Below are 14,303 nucleotides of genomic sequence, written 5' to 3' on the forward strand. Positions count from 1 at the left end.
TCCTGGAGGCCTGGAATGATCTGGCTGGAGAGGGGTGACCATTGGGTGAAATTGTCCAGGCCCACCCACACTCCCATATGGGGCCTATCCTCTGTATTGATAGGAGCTGGCCATCCTGGGAGGCCCAGGGGGAGAGGACTGCAGAAACTATGGCACAGAACAACTCTGTCCAAACCCCTGCACTAATGACTTGACCAACTCTAGCCTGGCTTCTGGCAGCACAAGGCTATGTCCCTAGGATGATCCCAGCACTGCCACCCCCCAATAAAATGCCTGAGAGAGCTCAATGCTGACAGGAAATTTACTATTTGTTCTAGCCAACATCTCATGATAGGCCCCTGCACTGCTTTTCTTAGAGCACTTGCTAAAAGGGCCTGTAATTGTGAGTACACATCTCTTGCAGCTCAGAAGCATCTCTCTTAAGGACCTGAGAGCCATTTCTTGGAAATGTAATTGTTAGAAAAGGATAAGACATCTGTCTCCCAGTCTCTGTGGGAAGGCAGAATCCTAACTTTCATAATTGCCACTTGTTAAAAAACAAAGTTCAACTGGGTAAATTTGAAGATCTAATTGGCTTTATTAAATGATTCATGATTTGGGCAGCATCTCATGTGGCAAGCAGAGAGATAATCCAAGGGGATAAACAACATGGAAGGCTTTTATAGTAAGGATGACAGAACAAGGAAAGGAAGTCATCAGCAGGGAAAAAGTGAAAGCTTATTGGAGGAAAGTAAAAGTTTAGGTGATGACAACTTCTCATTGGCTGAGCTATGGTGTTTACCATTGGCTGGGCTTGTTGTGGGCAAGAAGGAAGTCTTCCTTCCTCCTGCTGGAGCAGTGAAGTAGTTGCATTTCCTGTTGGGGTCTGTAATTGATAGTTTTCTGTTTGGGGTAATTGACAATGAGTGGTAGAATGTGAGAGCTCTCTCTACAGGCCTTCCAGACTCCAATTTTAGTTGAGATTTCCTTTATTAATGTCAACAGCTTTTCCCTTTTGATCAAGATGTTTCTCCAAAAGCATTGCTGATCAAGACTCAGGTTTTTCTAGTTCTGTAGCCTCCCTCCCTTAGAGCCAGAGTGTACCTTTCCTGGGTGTCATGTCCCACATTGGAGGGAAAGTACATGGACTGGAAACTGCTCAAGCCACATTTGAGTAACAAGGAAGTACGGTAGGAAGAACTCTCAGGCATTTCTTATTCAAAGTCTATATTCAGTTGAGGTTGTAAGCATTGGACATTATTTTGAAGCTCTGAGTTAGCGTCATGTTATTAAGCATGTCATTTTTGTAAAAGTTTGACAAGCAGTAGATACAGAACTTAACAACAAGTATACAGGGCAGAATTAAAAACAACTTAACAAACCCAATTTGTAAGATGGTTCTAAACCAGAGCACAGACCTGAAGGTAACCAACTAAATAGATAAACAGATCATAGGATGTCAGGTGAAATTTGTTGTAGTCAATGTGCTTGTTCTCTAATTTTACGCAATTAGATTTTTACTTCTCCAAAGGCATTTACCCATGTGCAGCAGGACACACTTGCTATTGCACAGAAATCTCCTTGCTCTGCAAGGAGATAATCAAGGGCTATATAATTACAAAAGAACATTTTAACCACTGAGTCAAGGGGTCACTGCTGAGCCAAAACTGCTTTGGCTGTGGAATCAGCCACCTCTCCTAATATTAGGAAGAGATTTCTGAGCATTTGTTCATTCGCACTTGATCCATGAAGAGAAAGCTCTCCCTGTGAAGGAAAAGTGAGAATCACACACACCTCCTGGAAGTTCTCATCTAAGGTGGTTATAGAGGTTTGATGGGATTAATCAATGGGAGGCCTCTATTTTGTTATAGAGAGAGAATAGAAGAGTGAATACCTTTTATTGTTCATTTGTCAAGGCAATGAGTTGCCCAGGCATAAAGGCCGTTACCAAAACCTCCACATATAAAAATATAGCTAGGAAGTGTGCATAAGGCTCCTAGAGAAGTGATGACATTCAAGGACCTCGTCATTGGTATGATATAGAGGCAATAACATCGTTCAACTAAGACTCAGACGTTATATTATTGCGTATTGCCAGGATTATGGATCTGGTAGGTCAGATATTGCTGGTAGACTGTTTTCACAATTTTGTAGAAGTCTCTCCACCAATGTTAATTTATAATTTGAGTCATCTTAAATGCACTATGGCAGTGAAAGAATGCAAAAACTGAAAAATGGGGTTTGCCAGGGAGCCAGGAAGAACCAAGCAACTGTCTTGGGTTTCCCATAGCCTTGACTGTTCATTTAGTTTACAGCCATTGTTGATCCATCCTAATTTCACTGACTCAGGAGCAGACTGTTACAAGGACATCAGGATGGCGAAAGTCTGGGAATGAGGGGTCAATTTTTTGCAGAAGTAGAATGGATTCATCTACATGTGCTAAAATCTTTATAGATTCTGTTGCTGCTATCTTTGCATGAAAGTCAGCTATCATATGTTCCTGAAACACAAATTCAATCCTTTTCATGTGAGTGTCAATTTTGATGACAGACATTTCAGTTTTATGATTTTCCTTTCTATCACTCTTTGTGAAGATGAAGCATCTTTGCAGAGGCGTTAGAGTAACTACAAGTGACGAAGGACTTTTTAAAAGGTTTATTATAATGCAGTTGACAAAGAAATTTGGTTATTTCTGTGATGTACAACATTTTAAGATACTAAGTAGAGTTATGACTGGTAACATTATATCAGGATTTTAGGAATTTCATGCAATTTCTAGAACACTAATATACCCAAATAGATACAGCGTACAGAAGGATTCCAACATTAGCCAGCCCTGACCATACGCAAAATTTCTTTCCCGTGTTATTTCCAGTAGTTTTAATTATATGATAGAACTTCCAACCCTTGGAAACTTTTAATTTCTAGTGAAAACTAAAGAAGTAAGCCATTATGAACTGTCTTTTACATTAGCAGGCTTATAAACACTTTTTATAATTTCTAAAATACATGCTTTTTCACAGCAAAATTCTCAGCATGACACAAGACATTGTTACTGAACCAAAGTGGGTTAGCCTCCCGGTGAGTTAAAAGCAGCCTCTCTACCAGAAGTAGTTGGCACACAAAGTAGGGCGTATTTGCAGCAAATAGGAGGCTACATGGAATCATGTCCAAAGTCGTGGGTGTCCTTGAACACAGGACAGCAGGGGCCTTTTATTTCAGATAGGGGATGAATATTCAAAAGGGGGAGATGGGTATTCACTTGTGCAGGCTCACTTGGAAAACATGTTTCCACATACACTGCAGGTTATGGTAATAAGGCCTAAGCTCCTCCTGGAGAGGAGATCTTAGCATTAAAAATGAGGCAAAGGTCATTGGCATTGCTCCTGTGGCTTGGTCTGGTTCAGGGTGGTTGGTGATTGCATCTCTTAACATAAAAAAAGAGAAAAACCAATTTGCAGAAAAAATTAAATGCTTCCAAAGCCTTCCTTGAGTTCCTTGGGGCAGTTAGTTGGTGACAATGTTTGCTCATAGACCCAACTTTTTCTTTACTTTTTCTGCAATAAGAAGCCCAAAGTAGAGAAACCTATCTTCAGTAATTAATTTTCAATATTTTATCTTATTAGTGACAAGAGATTTTCACATATTGGGGTATGTGGGGTGACTCTTCTGATTCAAAACTTATTCAACTTGAACTAAAAAAAAAAGGCCTGATTTATGGCCTATCAAACACATATTGTACATCTGCTTTAACTGTTAACATAAGAATGCATCCTCCTCTCCTACAAAGCCACTAATGCCCTATTGATAATGCCCATATTAGTACTCCTAAAATAAAGCCCCTTTCTCAACATCAGGGTCATGTTGACCTGCTAATTTGCAACTGAATACCTCTTTGAAACTTTGATGAATATGTATCCTGAGTGCATTTAATGAACATTCTTTGTTCTAAAAAATTATGACTGTACTGAAAACCATGCTTCTCTGAAATGCTTGCTTCCTTTCTAGAAAAGGCCTTCCTGGGTTATAATCCTCACTCTGCCTCAAGTAAAACTCACCTATCTCTCTTATGTATACAATGGTTATTGGTTATTTTACATTGATATTAGGGAATGATCTAGATATTCAATAAGTCTCTATGATTTAATTTAACTTGGCCAAACTCTAATGTTTTACATTGCCAAAAAGACTTGGGAAACTTATTTGAAAAGTTTGCCTAAAAAAATCTTTTATTTAACTTACATTTAAGTTACTTACTCTTAATGATGCAGATTTTAGGCTGGTTAATTTTAAAACTGCAGATGAGAAGCAGGCTCTGAGGACTGGAATTTGCTTGCCCTTTGAGAGACATTTGCATTTGTGAAGGAAGTCTCCATGCCTCCTTCTCTGTGCCAGGAGGAAGGGGGATAGCCTTATCTCTGGAAAGTCTTAATGGGGAAGGCAAGGACTTAAGTTGGGTACTGTCTGGCAACCTCATGTAACTGACCCCCACCCCCAACATCCTCCTTTGTCTTTAGTTGAAGATAGTATTTAGGGTGGTGGCTTCTGGCCTTTACTTAATCCCATTTGGTTCCTATCTAAAAGTTATAGGACCACCCAATAGCCAGACCCCACCTGCACTGATACCATTTTAACTTTTTTTCATATTCTTTCCTTTGTCTTGTAAAGAGATAACTCACGTACCTATGCCTTAAATTTAGCCCTACCCTCCACCCATGTTGGCAGCAGCAGCTCCCCATGACAGCAGCATCTCTGACTGCCCGTGGGTCCTGTCCCCATGCAGCAGCTCTGCCTGCCCATGGGTCCTGTCCCCATGCTATTCCACACTATTCTCTAAATAAAAGAGCACTACTGCCAGATCTTGAGAGTCCAAGAAATCTTTCTTTGGACTCTTCAGCTCACTGACCCTGCATCGTTAACAATAAAGTTTAGATTACTTATGAAAACTTCATCATACTGAGTTATTTTCTTGTTGACAAATTTGTAACACTAGGTAGAATACAAGTATTCTATCTAATGCTGATAACTCTAAAGACATGTCTGTTTTAATTAAATCAATGAACTTAAAATAGATTTGATTTACTAACAATTATCTTAGATCACGTGCACTGGAAAGAACATTTGCATTAGTTGTTTTATATTCATGAGAACTTTAGAAAGCCCAATCCTTCAAAGTACTTGCCTTCAGCCCCACTAAATAGAACTCTTTTACTTATCAATTTTAGCAATACCATAAGGATGTAGAAAAATATCTCACATTTACAACATAAATATATATGTCTATGTATATAGGTCTACATCTGTAAACAGATGCAAACAGAGATCTTATACCTTTTGTTATTGCTAGTGTTTGTGGAGAGGACATTTAAGTTTTTTTATTAACCCAATTTCCAACTACCTCCCTCCATTCTGATGAGAAATATTTGCATTTCAAAGAATGGCTCCTAGGTCCTAGAGAAGATGGGGATAGAAAATTTACATCACAGAGGTGCAGATTAAATGCAGGACAATTCTATTTCCAACATCCTGAGCTTTCTAAGCATTTTGAGAAGAACAGGTAAGGTTTAGGGAATTGGCAAAAGGGTGGGTAAACTTTGAACTTCTAGAGCCACACGTTTGGATTTGTAGAGGTTTACAAGACAAAGACAGTTGTTTCCTGTTCTCCAAAGACTTGGAGTGCAGCCTGAGTGATAGAGGCTGTTATGCCCTTCCGATTATCTTACCTCCAATTTGCTCCAATTTTAGCATGGGGGAAGTCCAAAAAACAATTCCTATCAGGCTCTGAATATCACTTTCCAATTCGGCCAAATTTCTGATCATAAAGTTATTAAATCCTTTTAAATATCTTGTCAGGTTTCAGCTGGAACAAACAGTAAATATTTCTGGCATCAAATAACTCCATTAATTTTAGTTTTCATTTCCCCTTGCCTGTTTAATAAATTAACCCATTTACAATCACAACAAAAAGAATAAAATACCTAGGAATTAATTTAACCAAAGAGGTGATGAAAGACTGAAAACTATAAAACATGTTGAAAGAAATCAGGGAAGACACAAAGAAATGGAAATATATTCCATGCTCATGAGAGAATTAACATAATTAACATGTCGGTTCTTCCTAAAGCAATCTAAATTCAGTGCAATCCCTAACAAAGTCCAAATGACATTTTCACAGACATAAAACAAAGAGAACACTCAGGTAACAAAAACAAAAATTCAAACAACTAAAATGAAAGTGAGGATATTAGTATTGATAAATAAATGCGAAGCAATAGGATACATTAGGGTATATGAGGAAGCCATTTGGTGTGAAACTAATTTGGCCTCACCTTGTTTTTCCAAAAGGGCCAGGTGTGGCCATTGAGCATGCTTTAAGTATTTACTATGTCCCAAAGACAAGAACAATGCCCTTTAAGATAAAGAAAGATGTAACTTCCCCACATCGTCAGCATTTCCTTAAGGATAAGCATCTCTCCCTAGGCTAGGGATTGATTGCTGACCTGCTGTGACTACCCAGCTTGTGTTCATCAATTGCTGTGTGAATCGTTGTACTGGGAGGGCAATCTTCTTACTGTTGAAAAAGGGACATTCCAATCAGATGTGATACATGCTCTTTGACAGTATATAACCACTCTGTACACCCCCACTTCTTTGGAGTGCTCCATTCCTTTGTGAAAGGACTCCCCCAGGCTACATGGTCCTCAGATCTGGCTTATAGTAAACTCACCCAAATTTTGATTTATAGATTGGTTATGGATTATTTGCATTGACACTGGACTTTACAGAAATAAAAAGGATTATTAGAGAGTACATGAACAATTGTATGCCAAAAATTGGATAACCTAGATGAGAGGGAAAAATTCCTAGAAACACATAATCTATGAACACTGAATTATGAAGAAATAGAAAATCTGAATAGACCTATTACTAGTAAGGAGATTGAAACAGTAATCAAAACTCTTGCCACTCCTTTTCAACATAGTACTGGAAGTTTTGGCAAAAGCAATTAGGAAGAAAAAGAAACAAAAGGGGTCCAAATAGGCAATGAAGAAGTGAAATTCTCACTGTTTGCAGATGACGTGATTGTATAAATACAAAATCCATCAGAAAACTATTAGAAATAATCAACAACTACAGCAAGGTTGCATGGTACAAAATCAATTTACAAAAATCAGTTGTATTTCTGTACACTAACAATGAACTAGCAGAAAGGGATATCAAGAATACAACCCCATTTACAATCTCAACAAAAAGAATAAATTATCTAGGAAGAAACTTAACCTAAGAAGTGAAAGACCTAGTCACTGAAAACTATAAAACGTTATTGAAATTGAAGAAGATACAACAGTGAGCAAAACAATCACAGTCCTACTTTCTCGGAACTTAGAGTTTCTTGGGGGATGAGGGCTGTCAATGGGGAAGTCAACCAATAAGGATATTCGGGAAGTGACAAGTGATATAAAAATAAACAGGGCAAAAGGAATGGAGAATGATGGGCCAAGCGGGGAGGGAGTCGGCTGTTTATGTAGAGTCATCAGGGATGCTCTTCCCCAGATGCCGTATCATCCATCAGATGTCAGTTCAGATGTCACCTCTTTCAGGAAGCTTCTGTTGACTTCCCTGATAAGGTCAACCCTCCCCTTCCATTATAAGCTCTCATAGCATAGTACCTAGTCTCCTTTCTTATTAAAACAGATCAACATCTCAATTTCACATTGATTTCAGTGGTTGTTCGATTGTAGGACAGGCTCTATGGCTGAGTTTGTTCACTACTCCTCTCTGTCTAGAAAAGGTGTGATGGTTGTTCAGTGAGTGAATGGACAGATGGAGCCAGTGTCTCTTCCTCAGACCTGCTTTTCTTCTCGGGTTCATTAACTTGGCACATGATGCTACTTCTCTGGGAGTCTTTTTCTTTTTTTTTTTCTGCTGGAGAAGATTCGCCCTGAGCTAACATCTGTCACCAATCTTCCTCTTTTTTTCTTTTAATGTGAGCTGCTGCAACAGCATGGCTACTGACAGATGAGTGGTGTGGTTCCATGCCCAGGAACCGAACCCAGGCCTCCAAAGTGGAGCGCACTGAACTTTAAGCACTAGGCCATCAGGGCTGGCCCTGGGAGTCATTTTTAAGTCTTCTTTTCTCTCAACCTCAGCCTCACAACGTGTTGTCCATTCTACTTCCCTCAACATGTCTCGGGTCTGCCACGTCGTCTCCATCCCTTCTACCACTGTTTGAGTTCAACTCTTCCTCTTGCCTCCTATCTATTTACATTTTCATGGCATGTTTTGGCTCCTCCTTTATGCTGAAATCTTTGGGTCATTTTGTTTTAGCTACGTCTCCAGGTAACACCAGAGTTGGGTTTTTTGGTTGCTATTTGTCATTGTTTATAAGCTGCTCTGCGAGTCTGTCTTTCAACAGGGTGGAGAAGCAGTGTAGACTTGATGTGATGACTGGCAAGCTAAGGTAACAGAGGGTGAGTCCACGTGAGCTCTGCAAGTCTGCAGTGAGAATGGTGCCATTTTAAGAGCTTGGACTTTAGGCTCTGATTCCTCAGGTTCCATCTCGGCCTCTTATTAGCTGCGTAATTAATTAACTAATTGCTTGCAGACAAGTTACTTCGACACTTCCGTTTCCTTATCTACACAACGTGGGTCATAACAGGACCTACCCCATGAGACTGAGATAGAAATTGAATAAGTTAACACAGGTGGAGCCTGCAGAGCAGGACCTAGCCTTTGATATATGCTCTTGCTTTGTCCTTTTCCTTTTATGCCTTCTTATTTCTTTTTTCCCAATGATTCTTTGTTGTGTTGCTGACATTTTTCATGCTGCTTTTTGCCTTGTGTGTTTCAGAGGCTCCGCATCTTACTTCAATGTACTAGTTATCACCTTGCAGGAAATACATATATTTGAACGTGTCTTTCTCTACTTAAGTGAAAATAGCTCTCCCTAAGTAAAATAAGAAATTTAAAATGCTTTTAAATCTCTCATTCTCCCTCCATTTAGCCTGATATTCTGTTGGAATAATCTAGGCTTTTAGATCTAGATTATTATTAACAACCTTTTTTTTCCTACAACTTTTTTTGAGGATGTGTATAATGTTTGCATTAAGTTAATGTCCATGTTATTGGGAGTTTTTTAAACTTAAATACCCATTTTATAGGTCTAACATACCATGTCTTTTATAATTTGTCCCTGCCGTCTTAATTTTGATTGGTTGCTTCTGAGGGGAACGGAGTGAGTAGTGCAAGGCACATGGTCCCTCCCTGAATCCACACCTGGGCCCTGCCTCACCTGGGCCATGGCACTTCTCCTTCCCTTGACTTTGGGCTTGGCCCCGTGACTTGTCTCGGCCAGTGGTAAATGGGCTGAAATGAAAAGATATCAGTTCTGAGGTTGGACTTCAAAGGTCCTTGCCCTTTTCTGCTTGCCCTCTTCCCCTCTGCCATCACCCAGAGAGGAGCTGGCCCCAGGCAAGGATGAGAGACACATGGAGCACAGCCTCCCTGTTGACCTGCAGAACTACAGTGAGAAGCGGTGCTGTCCAGCCACATCCCTCCCAGGTGAGCCAAACCCGGTGACCACAGATGTGTGACTGTGGTTTGGGGGTAGTTTGTTATGCAATAATAGGTAACCAGTACAAAGGAATTCTTCAGTTCTTATCAAGAGGCGGAGTCTATTTCTCCTTCCTTTGAATCTGTGCTGGCCTGTGACTTGCTCATCAGAACTGATGTATAGGAAGTTACAGGAGACATTTCCAAGTTTATGAAAGGGAGGTTAAATTCATTTGTCAGAAAGACAGACTGAATGGGTTCTTAATTAAAAACATAAACTCAACACATAAACATGTAGAGCCACATTTATCTGTGCCGTGTAGTCAGTATGGCAAGGCAACTCTAGGCTGAGCGTCATTAAATTACTAATACACAGGTCACTCCTTTGATTTGGTAGAATGTGTAACGTCTTGCAAAGAGAAAGCCTGAGTATAAGTTGCTTAGGTGACTTATGTCAAGAAGATCTGAGGATGCCAGTTTCTCAAGGGAAGGACCAGTGGACTTCCTCTGGAGAGCTCCGGGTTCAGGCTGGATCCCTTGAGCATTAAAACAGTAGACCAAATGCTGAGTTGAATTCTTTTTATTCTTTCCCTCCCTCCCTCCTTCGCTTTCTCCTCTGTTTCAGGCATGCTTCTAAGCACCAGCCCTGGTCGTAACTTCAGCCTAGGGGTCCTACTTTTGCCTTTTGGAGACACATGGAGCAAGTATGAAGCGGATAGCCTTGCATAGATATGAAGATACATGTCTCCTCCGACACTTCTTTCTTTTTGAATCTCTCTCTTTCCATTATTCCTTTCACCCATCTCTCTATTTATCTCCTCACCCCCATGCCCACTGCAGTTAATTACTGACCTATCTCTCCAGAGTTAATCTAAGTGCACTTTCCCCCTCCTTTATACGAAAGGTAGCATGCTATTCACACTGTTCTGCGCTTTGTTGTTGTTTTTCACTCCCTAATTCAGGAAGAAGAAAGATTTATCTTTCTTTCCCCAGTGGCAGACTATTCCATCATATGGACACTGTTTTCACTATTGCTTTGGGTTTTTTTTAACCAGTTTTCTTGTGATGGACGTTTGGGTCATTTTCAACCTTTTAAACTGAAAACTACATTGAATAACTTGGCACATATGTTATTTTGCACATGTGCTAGGGCATCTGTGGGATAATTCCCAGAAGTGGAATTGCTGAATAAAAGCAATTATAACTTGGATAGATAGGGCCACAGTCTTCCACAGGGAGTGTTGTACCAATTCCTGCTCCCTGCTTCTGACATCCTCAGGGCAAGGAGGTGGGGAAAGTCAGCCCCTGGTCAAGGCAACAAGGGATGCATCGTCCGTACAAAACTTAAAAGCCAATAATAAAACCAATTAAAACTTGGTGTGCTTCTTTTTGACACCATGAACTGGAAATGGTACAGTTAGTGATAAAATATTTCACTCACCTCCCCCACCCCTGCCAAATCTTTGATTGGCTTAAATTCCAAGTGATTGCTGTGTTACTGTCGATTTTTAATAAGCTACGTGGAATCATTGGAAATTAATTTGGAGGATTCGCAGTTACACAGTCGGCCCCTGTCAGATTTAGCTGTTAGTGTTGTCGAGGAAGAGGGAAAGTGTTCTAGAATCAGAGTGTGCAGGTCCGTGGGGCTCAATTTGAGGGCAGTTGTGTCTCCAGCTGCCAGCGTCCTACACTGCCTGTGTCTCAACAGTAGTTCCAAACACACACCAGGATAGTGCGGTGACTGCAAAGAGGAAGACACAGAACTCGAGTTACTTCAATGCTGTGCTTCTAGGTGATCACTTAAAGCTTCTATTTGCATTTAAAACAAAAATTTGCAGAAATTAGTCTTAAAAACAGAAACTGCAAGGTTATTATTTGTTACTGTGACAGACCAATATGTAGATTTTTTTGTTGAAGAAATTAAGAATCATTAAGCCATTATTTTCCGTGCTGTAATGTTTCTTCTATTTTTTCTTTTTATCTTTTTTACTGATACGATTCATTATATATGTGAAGTTCAAGAAAAGAAAAAAAGCGACTGCATTTCTTTTCTGACCATAACAATAACTCTTTGTTTCATTCCATTTTTACTGAAAATAATTCATATATGGAGAGGAGGAGGTAGTTAAAGAATGATCCCAATGACCTCATCAATGGATTCTGTCCTCGTGCGGTAGGACGTCTGCCCAGCTGAGCATTGGATAATGGCGCCTCAGCCTTGCCCTTTTTTCTGTTCTTCTTCTCACGGGTGAGGGTGGGCATTTTCTCCTATGTTTAAGAGCCCTTTACATTTCCTCTAGTTTTCTAAACTTGGGACACCAACTCTTCAGTTCTTTTACTTGTTCCCACTCCTTGTTTTCTTCCAGGAAAGTTTCACTTAATTAATATCCCTCGAAGCGTGGTACCCAGAACAACGAGGTACTCTCAGTGGCTGATTGTTGACTGAAGACCAAGACCATCTGCGCCCTTGGCCTGGACACTCTGCTTCAATTAACACAGCCTCAGCACCCATTTTCAGAGGCTTCTCCAACTACTGACTGATATTAAATTTAGAGTCAACCGAACCTCATAGCACCTTTGGATAACCACTTCGCTCAGCTTATAACATCCACATTTCTGTACGTGTGCACTTAGCTTTTTCAACCCAATCAAGAGCACATTGTTTCATGTGTACGTTTTGTCTCGCTAGCTTCATGCCGTCATTCCAGCTTGTTGAGATTATTTTGGCTTTTGCCTCTGGCACCTGCGGTAGCCTCTAAGGCTTTCAGCATCACATTAATGGCAAATTTGAATAGTCGGAATCATCTGTCCTTATTCTGATCACTTAAAAAGTGGGGCAGTGAATGCCAAGGCCAGAACCTTGGGGGCAAATTAGGAGATGTTTCCCATCAGCCAGCATTGTCCCATTCATGAGCATTCTACAGGAATGGCCTTGACATACTTTCTACTACTTGATCATTATTTAGGAAGAAATTATGGAAAACTTAGAAGATTCAGGAAACTATGAAGGGGAAAATAAAATCCCCTCTCCATTTTATAATTTAACATTTTATGATGTTAGCGTTTCTTTATAATATATACCTGTGCTGTCTAGTAGTAACTCATAGCCCCATGTGACTATTAAGCGCTTAAAAACATGCTTGTCCAAACTGAGATGTGCCGTAAGTATAAAATACACACTGGAGTTTGAAGACTTAGCATGAAAAAATGTAAAAGGTAAAAATCTCACTAATAATTATGTATATTGATTACATATTGAAATAATATCATTTTTGATATATTGGGTGAAATTATATTATTAAATTAACTTGAGTTGTTTCTTTTTACTTTTTTAATTTGGCTGCTAAAAGATTTCCAATTACATATGTGGCTTATTATATTTCTGTTGGACACTGCTACGTATTTTATAATAATAATGTAACAATAATAACGCTACGTACTAACAGTGTGACTCTATCTGAGTGATCCCGAAGGTCCGTGAGGCGGGCGGGTCAGCCATGTTCTTGTTGAGGTGTGTGTCTGATCACACGTGCTGGAGGAAGTAACTTAGAATCAGTCCAGTGCCTCACCGCCATCTCAGCCCATGGGACTCCGGTAGAGCTAAGGCCACACCTCCTCAGAGATGCACAGTCATCCGGCTCCAGCCAGTTGGCAGATCCCACTTTCCGTTCAGCACTGGGCATGTGACCCAAGCCAGGGCAATTACAGCTGGTTCCTGGACTTCTACAACTACTGGAGAAGAGATGGACTCTTTGCACTGGGGCGACCCACGGAATAGAAGTCTGCATCTGCTAGTGACTATTGCTAACCACACACAGAGAATGGCCGCCTAAGAAAGAAGGCAACAGAAAAGGAAACAGTGCAAGAAGTAGATGGGGACAGACTACCTTGTTTGGGCACCTGGATACAATCATGCCTAAAGCTGGAAACCTCTGGACTTTTCAGTTACAAGAGTCAATACATTCTACTTCCCACCCCCACCAGCCCCCCTTAATTCGGTTTCAGTTAGGTTTCTATCACTTGCACCCTGGAGAGCCCTGACTAGTGCATGTGGTGTGAATCTTTTGTGGGGGATCGAATGTTTCAGCTGGTAAGAGAGCCTGGTCCAGCATCTGTAACTCATTGGCATTGCCCCTCTTTACTCCTTTTGCCTATGCTGTTAACTGCTCTGAAGGAACAAAAACATTATTTCTTGGGAATTGCACCTCTACCCCCCAACACCATGTCCCAAGCCAACTGCTATACTGATGATGTAAGTCAGGAAAAAAAAATGTCGTAATATTCTATTGTATTTTTATGCAGTTGTTCAACGTTATCAGCAAAACTAGAGGCTGTTGAAGATATCAGGACATATCCCTTGACCCAGCCAAGGGTCCATTTTTATCTTTACTTGCCCCTATCCATACACATTTCACTCGTGTCTGGGTCTATTTGAGATCACGCTATCTGTAAAGAGTGTTTACGATTATTCTGTTCACAGTTGTATGAGGAACATTTCCCCATGTCAAAAACATTCGAGGGGCCAGCCCAGTGGCGCAGCAGTTAAGTGCGCACGTTCCGCTTCGGTGGCCCAGGGTTCGCCGGTTTGGATCCCAGGTGCGGACGTGGCACCACTTGGCAAAAGCCATGCTATGGTAGGCGTCCCATGTATAAAGTAGACGGAGATGGGCATGGATGTTAGGTCAGGGCCAGTCTTCCTCAGCAAAAAGAGGAGGATTGGCAGCAGTTAGCCCAGGGCCAATCTTCCTCAAAAAACAAAAACAAAAACATT

General features: G+C 40.6%; 1 long non-coding RNA gene across 2 annotated transcripts; it reads left to right on the forward strand.

The window, feature by feature from the left end:
* Positions 1-8,374: 8,374 nt before the first annotated feature.
* LOC139041972 (uncharacterized) lies at positions 8,375-12,839 on the forward strand. Of its 2 annotated transcripts, none has more exons than XR_011498094.1 (3): positions 8,375-8,441; positions 9,435-9,541; positions 11,899-12,839. It is a non-coding gene; the product is annotated as an uncharacterized lncRNA (long non-coding RNA). The 2 variants fall into 2 exon arrangements; XR_011498093.1 differs by having other exon boundaries at positions 8,379-8,451.
* Positions 12,840-14,303: the final 1,464 nt, after the last annotated feature.

This window comes from Equus asinus, chromosome 2 (assembly GCF_041296235.1).
Source record: "Equus asinus isolate D_3611 breed Donkey chromosome 2, EquAss-T2T_v2, whole genome shotgun sequence".
NCBI classification, from domain to species: domain Eukaryota; kingdom Metazoa; phylum Chordata; class Mammalia; order Perissodactyla; family Equidae; genus Equus; species Equus asinus.